The sequence below is a fragment of the Balaenoptera ricei genome, chromosome 12 (genome assembly GCF_028023285.1).
Source record: "Balaenoptera ricei isolate mBalRic1 chromosome 12, mBalRic1.hap2, whole genome shotgun sequence".
NCBI classification, from domain to species: Eukaryota; Metazoa; Chordata; class Mammalia; order Artiodactyla; family Balaenopteridae; genus Balaenoptera; species Balaenoptera ricei.
Genome location: NC_082650.1, coordinates 79,466,759 through 79,479,366, shown reverse-complemented (window position 1 = coordinate 79,479,366; position 12,608 = coordinate 79,466,759). Strand labels below are relative to the sequence as shown.

The 12,608-nt window shown below is 41.4% G+C and overlaps 1 protein-coding gene across 1 annotated transcript in view; it reads left to right on the top strand.

Annotated features, from left to right (window-relative positions):
* Positions 1 to 12,608, top strand: part of BCKDHB (branched chain keto acid dehydrogenase E1 subunit beta) — a 235,886-nt gene that overhangs the window by 15,447 nt on the left and 207,831 nt on the right. The window lies entirely within an intron of this gene.

Below are 12,608 nucleotides of genomic sequence, written 5' to 3'. Positions count from 1 at the left end.
TGTATATATGTATTATATATCTGTATCTGTATCTATATTTATACTTATATCTATATTTATACCTATACTTATATCTATATTGAGAGAGAGAAAGTGAAAGAGCAGATGAGAAAGAGAGATTTATATTTTAAGGAACTGGCTCACACCATTGTGGGGCTCGCAAATCAGAAATCTGTAGGGCAAGCCAGCAGACTGGAAAACCAGGCAGGCTTCAGGACAAATGTTTTCTTGTTTGGGAAACCTTAGTCTTTTCTCCTAAGGCCTTCAAGTGACTGGATGAAGCCCATGCACATTAAGAAGGATGACCTGCTTGACTTAAAGTCTACTGATGTAAATGTTGATCACATCTAAAAATACCATCACAGCAGTATCTTAGACTGGGATCTGACAGCAGGCACCATCACCTTGCCAAGTGGACACCTGTCATTAACCATCACATTATCCTTCCACAGGTGTCATCCCTGCCAGTTTGTGCCTTTTGCCTGGCATGTGATTGATTTCTGCCTATTGCTTTCACTCATTTCATTTGCCTCGGACTTAAAACCATCATAGAATGCATATTCCTCTGTAAGGAATGTGTTTCACCCCCTTACTGCTACGGGTGACTTTGAGGTGCTTTGACCTTTCTTTGTTTTCCTCAGCTGTATCTAATGTGGAAATCAAAGCAGTTAAGTTTGGGGAGGAGTTGACATCTGCCTACTGTCTTACTTTTGCCGCTGCCCTGTAAATCTCCTGTGTGCAGTAAGGAGTGAGGGGCCTTAAGATTTTTTTTTTTTTTTCTAATTGTAGTTCCTTCTTGTCCCACTCTTCTCTGAGGTTCTACTTGCATCCAGGAAACCATAGTTGAATCCAGGAAATCAAGTGTCCCATCCCACTTAGCAGGAACTCTCAGGTGGTTCTTTTCCCTTCCTTTACAGCAGTTTCATTTTTCTGGGTCCTGTCCCTCTGCTTTCTCCTAGCTGTCTATTTTAACAGCTCTTTAGAGTTTGAGATACTTGGACCAATCTCAGCTATCTCAAACTATCTCAGTTCTCTCCAGCTAATTCTGCCTCCTAGAGATTTTAGATCGTAAAAAAGAAATTAAAAACCTTTATACATTTGATTTCAAAATGCATATGCGTCGTAGAACATTTGGAAGATGTAGAAAAGCGTTAAGAAGAAAATAAAAATTGCCCAAACTACCAGAGGTAACCTAGAGAAAACCACTGTATGTATCTTGGTATTGTATACACTTCTAGACCATATTTGAATATATTTGAATATATTTATATATATTAACTAATATTTAAAACATAGAACTATGCTTTTGTTTTTTTCTTAGGATTTTTGTCTCTGTTTACATTGCCCACCTGTTCTTGCATGCTGTCTACTTTATCCATTAGAGACCTTAGCATATTAATCATTTAAATTCCCAGTCTGATAATTCCAGCATCCCTGCCACGTCTGGGAATGATGCTTGCGCTGTCTCTTCAGATGTGTCTTTTGCCTTTTGGTGTGCCTTGTAATTTTTTTCTTGATAGTCAGACGTGCTGCACTGGGTAAAAGGAACTGCTGTAAATAGGCCTTCAGGGGTGTGGTGGTGAGGTGTGGGGAGAGGGGAAGTGTTCTCTAATCCTATGATGAGGTTTGTCTTCGGTGAGCCTGTGCCCCTGGACCGTGACCTTCACAAACATTTCTCAGTTTTTTCTCCCTGCCTCAGGTAGAACAGGGGGGCTGGAGTGAGCTGGAGTAGGGTATTTCCCTTCCCCCAGGTCAGTTAGGTTCTGGTGATACCCAGTAGGTTGGGCTCTGGTTAACTAGTTTTATATGAGTTTTACTTAAGGAGGGAGTGCTCTGACATATTTCAGAATGGTTCCTTGTTCACTTCCCTTGCTGGAAGCATGAGGGGATTTTCTCCGACATTTACTGTGGAAACCTGATTGAGCTCCTGGAGGTAAGCCTCACAAAATTGTGGGGAGCCCCTGCGACTTGGTCCCTGGAGGTTTTAACTCTCAGACTTGTCCACGCAGAACCTCCAGCAGTTCATCAATTACAGCCCAGGTTTCCTGCCCCAGCTCTGGAAAGTTGAGGTTCCCTGTATTCACGCATCCGTCTCTCCAGTCTTGGGGGCAGCGGTTTGCCCTAGGTCCTCACCTCTCTAAGGATCCAAGAAGAGTTGTCGATTTTAGTCTATTGAGCTTTTTTACTTGTTAGGATGGAGTGGCGACTGCCAAGCTCCTTACATGTGGGACTGGAAACCAAAAGTCGGATTACAGTTTTTAAAAAATAATTAATTAATTAATTAATTTTGTCTGCATTGGGTCTTCGTTGCTGCGCACAGGCTTTCGCTAGTTGCGGCGAGCAGGGGCTATTCTTCGTTGCGGTGCACGGGCTTCTCGTTGTGGTGGCTTCTCTTGTTGTGGAGCACGGGCTCTAGGTGCACGGGCTTCCGTAGTTGTGGCACATGGGCTCAGTAGTTGTGGCTCGCCGGCTCTAGAGCGCAAGCTCAGTAGTTGTGGCGCACGGGCTTAGTTGCTGCACAGCATGTGGGATCTTCCCGCAGCAGGGCTCGAACCCATGTCCCCTGCATTGGCAGGCGGATTCTTAACCACTGTGCCACCAGGGAAGTCCCAGATTACACTTTTGTAACTAGTCTTATCTGTATCTACGCTGAGCAGTTTCTAGCTCTCACTGTGTTGCCCTGCCTGAGCCAGCGTGGTGGCGTGCCACGTGCTTTACAAAGCTGGCAGGTCTTCTGTTGGCTTCTGCCCAGGGTCCCATCCAGGGCGTTTCATTCCTGTCACCTGTGCTCACACACTAGCGACTTCCGAATTTCTGTCTCTGGTCTAGACCTCTGGCCTGAGCTTCATCTCTGGATTCAGTCGCCCACCCCTCCACAGTCTTCTCCTCGGTGTTCGAGTCCTTTCAGACTCAGCGTTTCCAAACTTTTCAAACTCAGCTGAATTTATTATATCCTCCCAGCAAATCCACGCCTCCTACTACATTTCCTGTGTTGGTGAATATACCACCATCCACTTGGTTACTTAAGCCGGAAACTGGGGAGGTCCTAGTCTCTTCTCTCTTTCTCATTCTCCATGTCCAGTCAGGTCCTATGATTTTATCTTCAGAGTTTGTCTTTTTTTCCTTTTCAATTTAGAATGTTACTTTTACATTTTTTTTTAAATGAATTTATTTATTTATTTATTATTTGGCTGCGTTGGGTCTTCATTGCTATGTGCGGGCTTTCTCTAGTTGCGGCGAGTGGGGGCTACTCTTCGTTGTGGTGCATGGGCTTCTCATTGTGGTGGCTTCTCTTTGTTGCAGAGCACTGACTCTAGGCGCACAGGCTCAGTAGTTGCAGCTCGCGGGCTCTAGAGCGCAAGCTTAGTAGTTGTGGCGCACGGGCTTAGTTGCTCCGCGGCATGTGGGATCTCCCCGGACCAGGGCTCGAACCCGTGTCCCCTGCATTGGCATGTGGATTCTTAACCACTGCACCACCAGCGAAGTCCCTAAAATGTTACTTTAAAACATTTATTTTTATTTATTTTTTATTTTATTATTTTTTTATTGATGTATAGTTGATTTACAATGTTGTGTTAGTTTCAGGTGTACAGCAAACTGATTCAGTTACACATACGTATATATATATTCTTTTTCAGATTCTTTTCCCTTACAAGTTATTACAAAATACTGAGTATAGTTCCCTGTGTAGAGTTTGTCTTTAATATGGCCTCTCCTTTCTGTTCTCACTGCTCTGGAGTTTCACTTCGGATCCCTGATCATCCCTGCTCGGACAGTTTCACTGCTTTTCTTAGTAATCGCCCTCTCTTCAGTCACTGCCTGTTGCCAGTGTGATCATGCTGAAATGCACATTTCTTGGCAGAATATGCAAAAGACTTTGAGATCTGCTCCCTCCCTACCTACATGGCCTCATTCACTTTATTCTTCATTAATATTGAATTATGGGACGTTTTCCCTAAGCCCTTGTGTTTTTCATCTCTCTTCCTTTGCACATGCTATTTGGATCTCTCTTCCCCATCTGATTCCCTGGGAAACTCCTATTTCACCTTCAGTCACTACTTTATCACTGCCCAGATTTTTCATCTTTTACATATTGCAGATTATGTTGTAATTGTCTTCCCATGAGATCTCTGTACCAGACAACTTCTCAAAGGAAATAGACATTTAAATCATGGGTTCATCCCTAGCTCCTAATATAGCATCCTGCAGTACTTACTGAGTGAATGTTGTTGAGTGTATTTACCCCTCACTCTGTCACCAAGACAGTGGCTGCTGCCTCTGAAAGGGGGTTTCCTTATCTCCCTTTAGTGATTTTTAGTTGGTCTGATTTTCTTTAAAAATAGCTTAAAACAGGGAGAAACTTGCTCTCACTAGAAAAAGTCCACTGCTCATAGAAGGCGCTGACAGATTTATGTCTGCATGACAAGGGGTTGGGCTAATTAACAGCTAATTAATTCTTAGCTTTATTGTCAGCAGCTGTTGTGAATTTTTACACTAGCTTTAGGACTATGAATTCAAATTTTGAATAATTCCAGGTTGATCAATACCAACAATGAAATCACCACCACTTTCTCTAAGAGGAAATGAGCTTCCGTTTTCAGGAGTGAAGAACAAAGGAAATGGCGAAGGGAAATCTACCCAAACAGAACTTTTTGTATATTTAAGAAATAGCACAGCTTTTAAAAATAATGCTCTGCTCTTTTGAGTATAGGCTGGGAATTTTAAGCTATACACGAGCATGCTTGGCTTGGTAGTCTCTTTTTGAAGTTAAAAAAATTAGTATTTACTTAATTTAAAAAAGTTTTGAAGTATAGCTGATTTACAACATTGTGTTAGTTTCAGGTGTACAGCACAGTGGTTCGGTTGTACATATTTATATGTACAAATCTATTTTTTTTTTATTCTTTTTCATTGTAGTTTATTACAAGATATGCAGTATAGTTCCCTGTGCTATACAGTAAATCCTTGTTGTTTAAAGACTTTGTATTGAAAAGAATGAAAAAGATTATGCTGATATAGTTGAATACATTGCATTGAATGACATAGCAAGCAACCCTCTTGTGGGGGATTGATTCACTTCCTGGGGAGAGCTGGATGTTGAGAAGGGCTCAGCCAGTAGGTGGCAGCCTACACTTTGAAATGAGACTGTCTCCGTTGGCCTTGTGTCAGTACTCAGGATCTGCAGAGAAGGGTTTTAAATTCCACCAGAAGGGAGAATTTGAAGGATTGCAGGTTACTGACATAATATTGTGACGCCGACTACTACTTAATATTAAAAAGAAGGAACTGACTCATTAGGGACAATGCTATTAAAAAAAAAGGAAGGGAGGTAGAGCTCTTTTGTACCCCAGGTTACACAGATGAGTGTGAGTTTAGCATCACCGAACTGCGTTTCTCCTTCCTTGTCCTTTGACAGAACAAAATAAAGAGCGTGCTGGGAAATTGAAAGTAGAAGAGCGTAACCTCATAAACACATGGCATTTTTAACCTTTTTAGGGGAGCAGTGGCTGGGACTGGGGGTAGTTCTAGGGAAGCAGGGGTTGGGAGAGGGCCATTAAAGGCAGTTGATTTTTAGGGTAGGGTGTGATTTTATGTTGAATTCCACACATCCTTTCATTTCTGTAAGTCACTGAGACGGAGTCTGCACGTTATGTACAAAATCTGCCCTCATTGTCATTCTCTGTATGAGAGAGTGTTTGTGTATGTTTTATTCAAATAAGACTTTGGTGTGTCAGGTTCAGGGCACGTTTTTCTTTAACACTATCCTGTACTGCAGTGAATGTGGCTGGGCTGTGGTCCCCAAGGCTGTATTTTGTTCCACTTATTGGAGGAGACTCAGGTGAGAAAAGGAACAGCAGAGGATTTGCTGAATTAATCTACAGGCCTAAACGTCTGCCTTTTCATGGGATTTGATGTTTTTCCATTACTCTCTTCATTCCTGTCCACCACGACTGTGGCCTGTCGTAGCAGCTTGGGAAAACGAATATAACCACTTACTTGTTTTCTTATGTAAACATCAGAGAAATTGTAAAACCAGATACTTTAAGACACTGAATTCAGGAAGGAAAACTAGGACAGGCATGTGGAGAAGGCGAGATTTTGTCTGTAATCTGCCAATATTTGGGAGTTGACTTTGGGCCCCAGTATCCTCATCAGTAAAGTGAAAGTACACGTTTAGGTATTCTTTATGCTTTTATCTTTTTTAAAAAGAGGAACACATTTGCTTTATGCTTTGATTTCCTTTACATCTAGAGGTTTTATGAATATAACAATTGTTATGTCATCTTAGAACCGTGGGCTACATTAGGCACTTAATTTTCTCTCTCTCTCTTTTCTTTTCAATTTTATTGGAGTATAGTTGATTTACAATGTTGTGTTAGTTTCAGGTGTACAGTGATTCAGTTATGCATATACATATATTCATTGTTTTTCAGATTCTTTTCCCATATAGGTTATTACAGAATATTGAGTAGAGTTCCCTGTGCTATACAGTAGATCCTTATTGGCTATCTATTTTAATATATAGTAGTGTGTTTCTTAATTTCTCTTAAGAAATCCTTTTTCCAGTATGATAAGTTTTAAATGTGGAGGCTGAAGGCAAAATCTTTTGACAAGTCTTATCCTTTCAGCAGAATTAGGAAATCAACATCTTCAACAGAAAAAGTGACCTTGCATTATATGTTCCTCCAACAAAGAAAGAGTTACTTGAGTAATAATCATACTCTTGTATTTCGTGTCAGGTTCCACTGAATAATGGTAACCTGTGAGATGGGATTTGGCCTCTGGGCAGTTGAAACTAATTTTAGTGAAAAAAATAAACAAAAAACTTGGTAAACTAATGATAGTTCTTCAGGAATAGGTTTATTTCCCCTATGGAAGTATATACATTTATGACTTCAGGGAAAATTGAATACCAGATATAGATTGTAAGATACCTAACTCTTCCATGAATTTGGAGTAAAAACAGGAATTCATAAGATGGTGTAAACTTTTTTTCTAATATGCTTAAAAAATATTTTAAAAGGCTTGAGAGTAGCTGTGTTTTTCTTTCTTCTTGAAAGTCAGTCACTTTAAATTGCTCCTGTTATTATAAGGCCCCTTTGTTTACTGAAAGTACACATGTGGGAAAACTAGTTAAAGAACATGTTAAAATGCCTTTCTTTTCATCCAGTTGAAGGAGTTACCCTCAAAAATGGGATGAAGATATTATTGGCATATACTTTATATTAGTTTCCCTTATATATTGCTTTAACGTCCTTTTGTGAATTTTCATTGCAAAAAAAAAAACGATTTTAGAATCTGCTAAAATTAAATTGGTACAGACAGTCACTGTATTTCAATTTCTTTAAAAATCAAACTGAGTATCCTCACAGTAGGCATGTTGACCAGTGGCTTAACAAATAACATTTAAGAGAGTAAGGTATTTATTTTGTAGGGTATCAGGGCTGGAGAGAAATTGAGTATATATCTAGTCCAGCAATTCTCAACTGGGGGTGGTTTTGCTCTTCCGGGGGCATTTGGCCATGTCTAGAGCCATTTTTGGTTGTCACAACAGGGGGTTGCCACTGGTACGCAGTGGGTAGAGGTCAGAGATGCTGATAATTATCCTTTGGTACAGAGGGCAGCCCTCCAAACAAAGAATGATCTGACCCCAAATGTCAATAGCTCTGAGGCTGAGAAACCTTGATCTAGTTCTTCTCCACATAATGTAGAAACTGAAGTTCTGAGAGGTTAGATGTTATCAAGTTGCCCAGCGGCAAGTAAGTGAGCCAGACCCAGAAGCCAATTCTGAGCTTTTGGTACTACATTGTTTTTCCTTCTTATTTATTAATGAGCAAGCAACTCATTGATATAAAAACATGAGAAATATAAGGAATGTATAAGGAATTTTAATAAACAAAGCTCAGGGTTTTTGATTATTCATGAGGTAAGAGGCAGCTAGTCATCGATAATCCATATTAAAAAGTTTTTAACAATTCTTTTTGTGACTCTTGTGAACAATTTTTTTGATTAGTGCATTAAGTTGTTCTGAGGTGGCAGCTGGTGCTTTGACTTCTTTTTTTTCTTAGTTGATTAAATAATAAATGTTACAGCTGCCAACAGGTGTTCTCTTTGACATTTTAAGCATCAGAGTGTAATGCCCTTAAGCCAGTTTTTCTCAACCTTATTTGGCAATGGCAGGCTTTTAAAATGATCAGATGTGAGCACCAACAGGGGCTTAGGAGATGGGCTTGGGCTAAAGTAGACCAGGAGAAATGGGAATATAGATCATTCTTGTCAGAAAGTATAAAATTGATTCATGTATCTTTTTGAACTTCATAATTAAGAATTTGAAAAATGAAACCGTATCAAGAACAACATAGATTAAGAGAGAGTAAAAGGTCTCTTATTTTATATTTGCACTGTCAAGTATGACGTATCTCATCTGTCCATTTGATATTAGGGATGTTGTCTCTGTGTTAGCTTCCTAAATCTGGTGCTGGGTCATAAAAAAATCCTCTTCTAGACCGGTACTTTTAACAGAGGGAAAAACACAAACTTTTTTCTTCAGCATTTCGTTTTTCCTGGATTTGGATGCACTGGACATTTTTAATTATTTTCGTTGGGACAGCTCACTTTCTAATATTTACACATTGAAGCAAGCGATTTTTTTTTTTTAACTTTACTTTTCATGGGTTCAGAATTGTTGCTCATTTGATTCAAGTCTAATTTTTGAATTATAAGGCTTTTCTTTTTAGATCCCAGAAATGATCAGGGGCAGAAGGGGACCAGTATAACCATTTTTACATGGGCCGTTCAGATTGCTCAGTATCTGGGAATCCCTGGATTCTCCCACTCTCTTTTGTTTATCTTAAGGAAACAGATCACAAACCCATTAAATTACAACTGAGAAAGAACTGCTCTTTCTTCTAAAAGTGGCATGGCTGGGGGCACGGCAGCTCTATGGCAGCCTAACTTTGACAGGCTTGGATATCGAGCTATTGTTGTCGCTTAACCTGTCTCAGGAGGTTTGAGGCTAAATGTGTAGGTTATTACATAGCTAGGCAGTCTGTGCTTCAATTCTAACTTGGAATTCCACTGGCCAGCACCTTCCATGCAGTTATAAAGTCACAGAATAATTAAATTCACGAGGAACAATGATTTTCTAGTCAAGTTGGGAGTAGCCAGTAAAAACAGCCCCGCGTGGAGGACAGCATTCATCGTCGTATGCGAGATCCTTGTGGAGCGAGGCCTTCTACGTCAAGCCAGAGAAGTGGGAGCCCAGTGCATTGTTTTCCGTTCCCATTGAGTGGAGAGTTCTCCGTTGCTTAGATTGGCAGAGGGGATGGGGGATCAGTTAGGTAAATGTTGGTGAGTGTCATGCGCTGAGGATTCACTTGGGAAACCTGTTGGACAAAAAGTTTTTGGTTTCCGACTGAGCAGCTACACCCAAAGGCAGCTTCAGCAAGGAAATGCCTGACCTTCTCCAGGGGCATCCTGTCAGCTCTCTCCCCCCGAGGGCCTCTGGCCACCAGCCAGAAGTGGTGGCATGGGGCCAGCCTTAAAATTAGCCAAAAGATTCTTTTTCTGTAGTTTTGGCTTCTGGACACTTAAGCAAAGTTGGTAATAAGAGATTTCTCCTTATCTCTGTTTCTGGGCCGGCTGCTCCTTTTAATCCTCGTCTTTTTCCTCTTCTGGTTGCTGCCAGCTTGGAGTCCAGCAGAAACAAAGAAACTTGTTTCTAAGCCAAAAGGGAACACACACAAACACAGTATTACATTCTTAATTAATCAAGATCCTGTAGACGCTGAACCTGAGCATTTTGTTCTTTAAAAAGGGAAGATTCCTCAAAACTCAAAAGGAACCTTTTCTATCACTTTAGGAACGTGTTAGTTCATGAATCAGATGGAGAAAGGAACATATGAACTGACATAAACCCATTATATCAATTCAAATCTGAATTAAACACCGATAGACATTAAAAAGTTCTGCAGCATTCTGAACAAATTCCTAAGTCCAGCTGAGTCATTTGCCTGAAGAAGGCAACTTTTCCTTTGTTAAATATTCTACAGAGTTTCTGTCCAGGGACCTTCTAGCTTTTAATTATTCTGTACATATATATCAAGGTTACAACTCTGCTCGCAGTATTTAACCATTATACAAAAAGAGGAAAAAGTTAGATATCGTGGCATCCAATTATTGCACTAGTTGTGTTCTTTTAAATGGCTTCCTTCATCCCACAGTCTGTTGATAGTGACTCGGGTGGGGAACCAGGAACCTCTAACCTACCCAGTCTCTCCTGATTTCTCTCAGATACTTAGAAGCAGAATTTGAGCCTAATAGTCTCAATGAAGCGTTGCACTCACTCAGTTCTTGCCAAGTTACCTTTATTCGCCTTCTTACCTAGTTCCTGCTATTTCTTTCTGCAGGCAGAAGGCAGCTCACCACTCAGCTTTAGCTCCCATTATACTTAAGGATTTCGGTAAAGCAAAATTTCAGTACAATTTGTTCCCAATGTTCCCAGGCTGGGCGATCCTTAGGTGATTCGTTTTACTAAGGGAGCGATAGCCAAGTTACTGAAAAATCTTTCCTGGTTTAAATTTCCTGGTGGCCATGGAGTGTTACTGCTGTCACTTATTTCCACCCCACTTCCCTTTCTCTCAGAAAAATCTCTGTGGTCCAGGGAATTATAGGATCAGAGAATAGACATGGTTCTTTGGAAGAGCTGTAGATAGGTACATGGCTTTCAGTGGGAGAAGAGTCTAACATACCAGGATTTCCTTGCCCAGTTTTATTGCTGCAGGTACCCTTCTGGTATGATTTGTGTCTATTTGTGGACTCATGTTGGGAGGTCTTTGTTCAACAGCAGGACCCTTTCCTCCCTAATTTCTGCAGGACCGCTAAGGGATCAGGCCCAGTTGTTAGGCTTTGGTGTATTTTCTTTTTTCCTCTTGTGGGTCCCTCTCGTGGAGGCTTTATTTAGCAGTTAGTAACTGTATTGCCTTGCCTGTCCTCTCCTCTGTGTGTGCAGCCATAAATGGACTGATGTCCAGCCTCTGGAGAACAGCCAAAGGAAGGAGATGAAGAGGTTCTGTTGATGGTGCAGTGACATGGGTCTGTGGTCCCTGACTTTGCTAACGTGGTGGTATCAGGGGTGCCTGAGGCAACTTTAACCTTCACCAATTCTCCCAACCACCTCATGCGTACATACAATCTGAGTAAAAATGATGGGCTAGCTATGAACGTGAAAGATCAAGACAAGTCATCTGCCTTTAGTCTCTAACCAGAATGCTTCTCCTATGCTCCTCCTTTATAGGTATTCTGGAGCCTCTGTTGCCTGGCAACTTCATCAGTTTCTTTGGGTCAGTTTTATGATTTCTGCAGAAATGGAAGGTTGCCACTCAAAATAGCCCCGGGTCAGTTCAAGCGTGTGACATGATTGCTAGGCTAGCCGTTCGCAAGTAATGAATGATGAAGGCAGCGATGGGCTGAATTACACTCAATGGAGAAAGGCTGGCACTGACTGTTACCATTGCCACGTTGACTAATGGGCACAGGAAGCAGATGGTTAATATTAATGTGTCATCCGACAAGTCGAAAAAACATCCCCCAACTTTGTCTTAGGCTGAGGCACTTCTTTAGTATTTCCTCAGACTACTCAGGTTATTTTCCTGGGTTCAGAGACCAATGCATTAGGCCCCAGAGTTTGTTGGAGACGCCATGTTAGGAGGGCTGGTGCCTTTCGGTTGTGTGTGTGCGTATGTGGGGTAAGGGTCTGACATAGGTCTCCAGACAACAACACTATTCACTGCCCAGCACTGCTACTCAGCTGTGCCTGTAGATTACAATACTGATGCTTCCGTTTCACCCCAGAGATTCTGAGTTACTGGTCTGGGGATGTGGCCGGGGTGTTGGAGTTTTCGAAGGCCCCCAGGTGATTCACATGTGCAGTCAAGTTTGAGAACTACTGTTCTAGAAGATAGTAAAAATTTTAACATATAGTTCCTGCCTTTGAGAACATCCAGTACACTTGGTAGACCAAAGCATCATCCCATGGGGAGTAAAATAACAGTTTAAGAGTGAAATAAAAATGTGAAATGATGGAAGACATGCCCAGCAACTTTCTTCTATTTAGTCCAGAATGTAAATGACAGGGTGAATGAAACCGTGTGCTGAGAATTTTGTTGGAAAATGGTGGCCGAGACCTCTGGAAAAAGAGACGATTGGACGCAGATAGCGATATTTGTTTCCCTTCGAACTCCCACTAAAACGTCTAAGGATCTTCTTTTGTAAAGGCCTAAATCTGTAAGGATGGGGAGAATGGGACTGGAGACGACAATATGAACAAAATGTTGGAAGCTGGAAGGTCAGGGGTGTAATAAGCTTGGAAAAACAGAATCCGGAACGGACAGCGGGGCAGCTAAGAACCAGCCTCGCTTACGTCACAGAGTTACGCAAAGGCTCGGGAATTGGCAACACCAGCACCTCTGGGAATAGGAGTGAAGGGAGGTGGTGCTCCAGAATAAGGAGAATTGGTTGAAAGTCTTTTAAAGAAGACCTCAGATCTCCAGCATCCCTTCGCCACCTGGCAGAATCCTGGAGGTTAATGCTCCATGGAGAGGGTAGGT